Here is a 9,899-nt window from a genome sequence, read left to right as displayed (position 1 = left end):
GGGACAGGGGTTGCGGGTTTTCTCAGGGACTTCCATTATCCTGGACCCTGTCCTGACAGCTACAACATGATATAGTAGTAGATACACTCATTGTAAAAAAAAAAAAAAGAAAAGAAAACCCAACACCTAGAAGGAGTTGTTGCATTGTATGCAGTTACACCTCAGGTAGATATGCAAATGATTACAGTTGTGGCGGGATTAGATGAAGGGTCTTGTCACCTGATGCCCTAAAAGTGGTGCACCCTTGGTCTTTAAAAAGGCTCTCAGATGCTACTTGTGTGTAGTGAACCTCTTTTTCTGCTTGTAGAGCTTGTTGACCACAAGACGTCTCTACAACGCAATCAAAGAGATTTCACACAGTTAACAGAGTTTGAGAGGGGGAGCATCACTGAAATGTTGAATGCTGGTTGGTTGTATCAACGATTGCCACCACCTGGGCCGTTCTAACCAGAATGTTAGGAGATGTTCCGACCAGCGGATGTGTAAGGGCATGTACACAAGGCACCTGGGCTCCAGACGACCTTAACTGACCACCAGTAGAGAGGTCCATCTGATTATCCGACAAACACAAGCAGCTCTAAATGTTTCATTGGCCTCATCCAGAGATGAATGGCACCATCATTACAGGTTCCTGTGTCTGTTAGAACCATTTCCAGGCGCTTGGCTGAATGACATTTGGTCTTTGACACCCACCCACTGTCACCTCCGTTTGCAGTAGTGTTGGGAATGTTGAAACTGAACCTCTACTGAGTGGAACCGGGTTGTCTTCATTGATGAATCTAGGCTTAGTTTGGGCACTGAGGACTTTCGTGTTCATGTCTGGAGACCTAGAGGTGAGCGCCTCAATCCTGCCTTTCCTGTGGAGCAGCAGACTGCCCCCACTGCTGATGTGATGGTCTGGCAGACCATCACATACGACAGACTGTCACCCCTAGTAGTGGTATGAGGGACAATAACAGCTTAAGGCCCATTTAGACTCAACAATTATTGCTCAAAAGATGTTGCTCGAGTGACTTTTGAGTGATAATCGTTGCGTCATTTACTGTGCAAGATGATCGCTCAAGATGAGCGATCACCTTGCGCTGCTAGCGGAGGATGCAGAAGACAAGCGGGGTGTCCCTGCTTGTCTTCTCCATCCAGATGTTTTCTGCACGGAGCGCTCGGCTGTTATACAGCCGAGCGCTCTGTTCCGGGTATGGAGAACAGAGCTGGACCGCTCTGTTCCTCATACTCAGCCTGTGATCAGGGAGCAGGATACAGCTGAAACAAAAGTATCAGCTGTATCCCGCTGTGAATCCTTGATAAGAATCATTGTTGTCTTTCAGCATGCTTATACAGCTTGACAAAGACCCCGAGCAGGGTCAAAACATCGCAGGAATGGAGGAATAAATATATGCACCCGGTATGCTGTCACTCTTTCCAGATACAGATCTTTGCACATAAGTGTTGGACTCAGACTCCTCAGTGACGGGCATTCAGGATCTAAATGATCCAGCTATCGAAATACAAGCCAAGGAAGTGCTGCGGGCTGTGTTTGGATAACTCTCAATAACATTGCCACACTTCTGTGGCCTGTCTGGTCACTGGATTTATTACCAATGGAACATGTATGGGACCATCTGGGATGTCATCTTCGACAGCCTATGAGTTTGCACAATCTAGAGCCTCAGTTTTAGCAAATGTGGACTGATATGCTGAAGTAAACTATACAGAACACGTATGCCTCCATGCCCACCTGTATCACATCTTGTATCCAAGCTAGAGGCAGCCCAACAGGGTACTAGAGCTTCCATGCCCGACCGAATCACATCTTATATCCAAGTTAGAGGTGGTACAACAGGGTACTAGAGCTCCATTCCCTACCGTATCACATCTTGCATCCAAGCTAGAGGCAGCCCAAGAGGGTACTAGAACCTCCATGCATGCCCATATCACAACTTGTATCCAAGCTAGAGGCAGCCCAACAGGGTCTTAGAGCCTCCATGTCCGCCTATATCACATCTTGCATCCAGGCTAGAGGCGGTAAAACAGGGTACTAGAGCCTCCATATCTGCCCATATCACATCTTGCATCCAAGCTAGAGGTGGTAAAACAGGGTACTAGAGCCTCCATGTCTGCTCGTATCACATCTTGTATCAAAACTAGAGGCAGCCCAACAGGGTACTAGAGCCTCCATGCCACCCGTATCACATCTTGCATCCAAGCTAGAGGCAGCCCAACAGGGTACTAGAGCCTCCATATCTGCCCATATCACATCTTGCATCCAAGCTAGAGGCGGTAAAACAGGGAACTAGAGTCTCCATGTCTGCTCGTATCACATCTTGTATCAAAGCTAGAGGCAGCCCAACAGGGTACTAGAGCCCCATGCCACCCGTATCACATCTTGTATCAAAGCTAGAGGTGGTAAAACACGGTACTAGAGCCTCTATGCCTGCCTGTATTACATCTTGTAATCAAGCTAGAGGCAGTACAACAGGGTACTTGAGCCTCCCTCCATGCCCTTCCAGTATCATATCTTGTACCCAAGCAAAAGGCGGTACAACAGGGTACTAGAGCCTCCATGTCCGCTCGTATCACATCTTGCATCCAAGCTAGTGGCGGTCCAACAGGGTACTAGAGCTTCCATGTCTTCCCCGTATCACATTTTGTGTCCAAGCTAGAAGCGGCCCGATAGGGTACTAGAGTTTCCATGCCCCCCTGTATCACATCTTGTATCCAAGCTAGAGGTGGTACAACAGGGTACTAGAGTCTCCCTTCAAGTGTTCAGTTTTTGGCAATAAAGTCTCCTTTTGCTCTGATATTGTAATCACTTACTTATATCAATGTTACAATCACACAGAGAAAGTTTCAATCTATTCCGACAACTTCATCTAGGGGAGGGATATTTTTGACAATAAGTGTATAATGTCGGGGACATAAGGATGGTCAGAGAAAACACATGACAGAGTCAGCAAAGTCAGCAGAGGAAGTGGAAAGTGCTGGGTCTGCAGTCACAGAGGAGAGAAGGAGGGGAGAGGAAGAGGGAGACACAAATACAAAATCCGACAGTCCGGGTGATGGAAAGCAAGGGAGAGAGGAGGTAAAGAAGGGAGAGAGGAGGTAAAGAAGGGACAGAGGAGGTAAAGAAGGGAGAGAGGAGGTAAAGAAGGGAGAGAGGAGGTAAAGAAGGGCAAGAGGAGGTAAAGAAGGGAGAAGAGGCAGGAGCTGCTTGGCACTAAGGTGAGCTGAGGCTTGTGGCAATGTTTGTGTTTCTTGCACACACTCTCCCTCCCCTTCCCAGGCTTTCAGTCCTTCCTCCCTAATCAAGTTCATTCAAGAAATGTGAGGAGGTGACATGGATCCGGAGACATCTGGGTGCAGCCTTCCTGCAGAGTCACTTTATTGATGAGCTGTGTGCAGGTAGAAGCGCTGCTGGCTGAGGTAAGTCTCCTATATACTCGCCGTACACAGAGCCTCATTCACACTCAGCCAGGACCCCTCGCAGGCCATGCTGGGAGGTACTTGGCGATGGCTTCTATGCAAGGGGCCGTAGATGGGATGGGAGGCTTCGAAGATTAGACTGTAAATGACTGTGTACAAATGGTAACTATTGCTTATGGAAGGGATCCTCCAACATGCCGGAAAGTGGTTACACCGACTGGTCGGATGGGACGTTATCCGTCATTACGGCCATTCATCCATCGCAGGCAGTGGTCATCACATAAATATACGCTGAGGTAATAAGACGTGACCGATCACGGAAGACCCTACAGATGTGCTGTGTGATGTATACAAGATATCGCGTGATCTCCTGCCACGTATAACTTGTCACGTGTGCAGTCCAATGTGCATGAATATACAGAATATCCTCAGAATGGATTCATACGCTATAAACAAGGTTATGCTATAAACAAGGTTTTTTTTGCTCATGTATCGCGTATTTTACTGCACTTTTTGTGTTCGCATGGCATGTTTTTTTGAGCACAGGATACAACCACGACTCAATTTAAATGGACATTTAGTCTATTAAGGCTAACTTCACACAGGCAAGCGTGATATGGCGCCGTGAATCCTGACCTCATATCACGCTCGCAATCCATGTGAAATCCCCATGGCAAAACAGGCTCACATCACTTCGGGGATGCAGGGATCCTCCAGCGCGGCAGTCAGCCACGGCGGAGCCTCGCGGAGTTTCTCCCATTTTTTTCGGGAGATGACCGTTGTCGTCGGTCCCATTGAAAACAATAGGTTTGCGCTGTGATGCGAGAGAACGCAGAAAGATAGAACATGCTGCTATTTGTTTCCCACATAGCATCCATACAGGGAAACATCGCTCATGTGTATTACCCCATTCAAAATAATGGGGTTCACATTTGAGCGTCTCGCAACACACAAATCTCATGCGATTTTAGCGCTCGTGTGAAGGCAGCCTAAGGTTCAATTGGACATCATATTGCATATTGCTGGCTCATTTGGGCACCCCTATAGACTTCTATAGGGACCTTTGGTGCACAAATGCGCACAAAATTACACCCAAAAAAGGAAATTGGAACAAACTCATTGATATCAATAGATTCTATCCTCTGCGCAAATACAGTCGTCCGAAGAAGCCTTAGATTGTAAACATTTCACATATTGGATACAATATACTTATCTACACATCCTCAGTATACATGTAAACATACACAATTCAATGTGCATATGTATATATCTTATATATGTATATACTTTTCATATATGGAATTTCAATGTACATATACTGTATATACACATATATCACATATAGGATCCCATGCAACTTTTCACCTATAAAATCCATTGTACAGATTTCAGCATCCTCCATATGTACACACATTTCATATATGGAATTTCAATGTACATGTACTGCATATACATCCTCAGTGCTGTATGTACACTTATGTCCCATACAGAATCCAATACACATAGGTGCACACTGTCAGCATGTACACACCTCACATAGACAATCCAGTGCACATATATACCAACCCTCAATATGTCTGCTCCTCACATACTGTATATACAGATCCTCAAATATCACCTATATAATCCAATATACATATCTATACATCCTCAGCAGGGGCATAACTATAGAGGGTGCAGGGGATGCGGTTGCACCTGCGCCCAGGAGCCTTAGGGGGCCCATAAGGCCTCTCTTCTCCATATAGGGAGCCCAGTACTATGAATAAAGCATTATAGTTGGGGGCCCTGTTACAGGTTTTGCATTGGGGCCCAGGAGCTTCAAGTTATGTCTCTGTGCAGCATGGTTTAGGTATGGGTACGGGTACAGATACAGATAGAGGGGGGCCCCTGCTCACCTTTTGCATCAGGGCCCCTGAGCCTTTAGTTACGCCCCTGATCCTCAGTATACATGTCGAATATAAAATCTATTATATTTCTACATCCTCCGGGCTTAAACAGATGGGCGTGTTTTAGCCCCATTATGCGGACATGATAATCACGGCTGCATAATGGGACAAAATGAAACCCTTGATTTCAATGCTTTAGATTCTACTATCGAGATTCTCGCGTGTTATTACTACGAGCGAGAAAAAATAGGACTTCCCTATCTTTCTCCCACGTGGTTTTTCTACATGTGAGAAAGTTAGGACAACACCTATCATCCCATATTTTTCTTTTCAAACTAGCGCTTGAAGAGTTCGGAAAAAACTAAATCCTGTTTGCGTGCTAGTACTCTCCGTAGCAACAAGCGTATTAGCGCATGCGCCTATGTATTTTTGCCCTTAAACTCTCACCCACAATGCTTGCACTCTAAATGCTGTAGATTTTGGGCTGCTAATTCCAAATCTGACAGACTATAAAGACTGGATCGTCAGTGGAACCTGCCGTGTGATATCCATCCTCTACGGCCAGCATTGCAGCACAAACTGATTATTCAGCTGTTATTCTCATCCTGTCAAAAAGCAATGTCCTTATTTTGCTGCAGAATCACTTTTTTGTATCTGCTATTTCCAATACAAAGAGTTCTCATGTGATACGGATACACAGGATACTGCAATGTGTGCTACATGTATCATTTCAGTGCCCCCTCCTTCCCCATCAATCTACTTTAAACTCACATAGACCAGCGCAGAGACACCATTTAGTTTATTGTGTCCTTGCCTGGGGTTATTAACTCAATTATCATTACATTGTAGGAGAGGAAACAGATACTGGACAATGTAATTACCTGCTATTGATACCAGACTTTGAGGAAGTTTTTATTACTTACTATTTACCATCAGCTGCTGTATTGGATGGAGAATAGGACTGCCACCCTATTCACCCAGATGTGCCATCCACGTATCAGGCAGACTTTTGGGGTAGTCTTTTTTTGCATGTACAGTACTGTGCAGCATTTTTTTCCACACCTGTCTAAAACTTTTGCAAAGTAAGAATGCTTTCAAAAATAGAAGTGTAAATAGTTTATTTTTGCCAGTGAACAAAAGAAATGGTAATCAAACCAATATTTGGTGTGACCACTCTTTGCCTTCAAAACAGCATCAATTCTTCTAGGTACACTTGCACACAGTTTTTAAATGAACTTGGCAAGGAGGTTGTTCTAAACATCTTGGAGAACTAACCACAGATGACTGTGGATGTAACTTGCTCAAATCCTTCTGTCTCTCCATGTTATCCCAGACAGATTCGAAGATGTGAGATCAGGACTCTGTGGGTCCATATCATCACTTCCAGGACTCCTTGATCTTCTTTATGCTGCAGATAGTTCTTAATGGCATTGGTGGTATGTTTGGTATCATTGTCCAGCTGCAGAATAAAGCTGGAGCCAATCAGATGCCTCCATGATGGTATTGCATGATGGATAAGTATCTGTTTGTATTTCTCAGTATTGAGGACACCATTAATCCTGACCAACTCCATTTGCTGAAATGCAACTCCAAACTTGCAACAAACCTCCACCATGCTTCACTGTTGCCTGCAGACACTCATTTTTGTACCGCTTTTCAGCCCATTAACTAACAAACTGCCTTCTATTACAGCCAAAAATGTAAAATTTTGCTGCCAATTTTCTGCACCCCAGTTTCTGTGTTTTTGTGCATAGTTGAGTCATGTGGCCTCATTTCTATGGCGAAGGTGCGGCTTTTTGGCCACAACTCTTCCATGAAAACCACTTTTGGCCAGACTTCCCCAAACAGTTGATGGGTGTACCTGCGTCCCACTAGTTTCTGCCAGATTTGAGCTGATGACACTGCTGGATATCTACCAATTTAATAGGGAAGAAAACATGATGTTTATTTCTTATGGTCTTCGATGTTGCCCATTTCATTGCACTTCTTCAAAAGAGCTTAAATAGCACATCTTGAAACCCCAGACTCTTTCAAATCTTAACTACCATGTGTCTTGGTGCTGTGCTTAGTCTTGCCATGGTGTATGGCCTGTGACAGAAAAATGTCTTCCACAACCTCACCTTTGTAGCAGAGTTTTGCTGTTTCTTACCTAATTTTAAGCCTCCTACACAGCTGTTTCTGTTTCAGGTAATGACTGTATATCAACTACATATGAAAAGGATAATTATCATTAATGCCTATTTGGTATCATTGATTAATCATATGCCTGACTATAATCCTACTTTGTGTAAGTGTACCTAGATTTCTCTTTTGTTCATTTACTTTACATTTTGTTAATTGACAAAAATAAACTATTAACATTTCTATTTTTGAAAGCATTTTTACTTTGCACCTGACTAAAACTTTTGCATAGTACTGTATTTGTACCCATTTTTGTAATAATGGCAACATTTTCATGTGGATATGAAAATGACAAAAATGTAATGTGAAAAAAGTCCCACTTTTTCACATTACATGAAAAAGGGTATGCTCACACACAGTGGAATTGGCTGTGTAGCATTTTACAGTACTAGCAGTGTGGATAAGATTTCAATAAATCTTATCCACACATGGCAGCAAAGAAGTATTTATTATTTTAACATTTTTAATTTAACCTTCTTTATTATTTTTTTTAGTCCCACTATAGGACTTGAACATGTGGTTGATTGTACAATACACTGCAATACTGATGTATTGAAGTTTATTGTACTTTAAGTGTCAGCCTGTTAAGCCCGGCCACAAGTTAATAGGCCCTAACCTGCCATGACAATCCATTGAAACCCCTTAAATGTGTTGCAGGGGGTGAGGTTGGGACTGATGGGTTCATTGCTAACAGCTTAGATGCCCTTGTCAACATTGATCAAGGCATCTAAGTGGTGAAATGACCTCAATTGACCCTCACCAGCTATGGTTTGGGCTAAGCTGCAATACCACAAACAACCTGTGGATAGGTGTGGTGCTGTCTTTGGAAGAAAGCACCACTATGTTTTTCTCATCTAGGACAATCGCTGTCATATGCAGATTACTATATGAATATATTAAGAGTAACATTATTAGGCAAACGTGCTATTCATCATTTACCTATGATGTATAGGATGTTTTGCCACTTCTATTCACTAACATATAAATTGATTATTTTATTTATTGCCTTCTTGTTTGGGTGCAGCCAGATTTATAAATTCATCATTAAAGACCCATTTACACACAACGATTATCGTTCAAAATTCGCTCAAAGGCAATCTTTTGAGTGATAATCGTTGTGTGCATTTACGCAGCAAGATGAACGCTCAAAATTTGCTCAAACGGCAGTTTAAGTGACAGTTTTGAGCGTTCACTTTGCATAATCTCTTAAGTAGCTAATTAGCTACTTAAGAGCTTATTAGTGTGTAAATGAAGGTTCCTGCTGTATACAGAAGACAGCTGAAACGCTGTCCTCTGTATACAGCTGCTGCATTCTCTGAGCGTTCAGCTGGTATCCCGCTGAGTGCTCCGAGTGGGGTATGCAGAACACAGCTTGAGCGCTGTCATCTGCATACTCCTGATGTATTATTGGAGTGCTCAGCTGGTATACAGCTGAGCGCTCAGAGCGAGGTATGCATAAAACAGTTGGAGTGCTGTCTTCTGCATACTCCTGCTGTGTTCTCGGAGCGCTCAGCTGGTACCCAGCTGAGTGCTCTGAGCAGGGTATGCAGAACACAGCTGGAGCGCTGTCTTCTGTATGCAACTACTGTGTTCTCGGAACGCATAGCTGGTATCCAGCTGAGCACTCTAAGCGGGGTATACAGAACACAGCTGGAGCACTGTCTTCTGCATACTCCTGCTGTTTTCATGGAGCGCTCTGCTGGTATACAGCTGAGCACTCTGAGCGGGGTATGCAGAACACAGCTGGAGCGCTGTCTTCTGCATACTCCTGCTGTGTTCTCCGAGCGGGATACTAGCTGAAACAAGAGTATCAGCAGCATCCCACTGAGAACTCACCGTGCAATCCTGATAAGACTCATCGTGATGCGCGAATTATTAACGAAAACTGCACAATGTCCGCGCGTTTAGACACAACAATCATTGCTCAAAATATGGCTTTTCAGCAAATTTTGAGCGATAATCATTGTGCCTAAATGGAACTTAACTCTAAAGTTGGTGTATTATTAATACAGTTACTGTTATTGTAGCAGGACGGTGTGTTCGTTGTATGTACATGAGTTCAGTCACTTGTGTCCTAGAACTCTACAGAGAGGATTGTTGCTTTATGCAACACAGATTGTATGATAAGGAAGACTGGAACCAACACAGCAAGACGCCACTCAATAATCCTTATTTATTGTTTCTACTGGATGACTCCAGTATTGGCGGATAATGACCCTTAGTGGTGGAATACCATCAGTTGTGCAAGATAGACATAAAGAAGTAAAGCTTTGTGTATCTTACTATTAACATTTACCCCGTCAACATAACCTGATCCTGAACCAAGAACATACACACTTCCTAAAAACCCCATTAAATAGCACGTTGGACTTTGGTCTTCAGAGCCACAGCTATATGATGTGGCATAGATTA

At 43.7% G+C, this 9,899-nt stretch overlaps 1 protein-coding gene across 4 annotated transcripts in view; it reads left to right on the top strand.

Annotated features, from left to right (window-relative positions):
• The first annotated feature begins 2,994 nt into the window (after positions 1 to 2,994).
• LOC136581788 (phosphatidylinositol 3,4,5-trisphosphate 3-phosphatase TPTE2-like) overlaps positions 2,995 to 9,899 on the top strand; it is a 48,482-nt gene continuing 41,577 nt past the window's right edge. Inside the window, exons 1-2 of one of the 4 annotated variants that reach the window (XM_066582427.1) lie at positions 2,995 to 3,119; positions 3,180 to 3,219. The gene's annotated coding sequence lies outside the window, so the exon portion shown is untranslated. Of the gene's footprint in view, positions 3,220 to 3,280; positions 3,421 to 9,899 lie in introns of all 4 variants that reach the window. The other 3 variants (XM_066582419.1, XM_066582413.1, XM_066582433.1) reach the window with 3 other exon arrangements.

Source organism: Eleutherodactylus coqui, chromosome 1 (genome assembly GCF_035609145.1).
Source record: "Eleutherodactylus coqui strain aEleCoq1 chromosome 1, aEleCoq1.hap1, whole genome shotgun sequence".
In the NCBI taxonomy this organism is placed as follows: domain Eukaryota; kingdom Metazoa; phylum Chordata; class Amphibia; order Anura; family Eleutherodactylidae; genus Eleutherodactylus; species Eleutherodactylus coqui.
The sequence above is the reverse complement of the archived record's forward strand: the minus strand, read 5'-3'. Positions and strand labels throughout refer to the sequence as shown.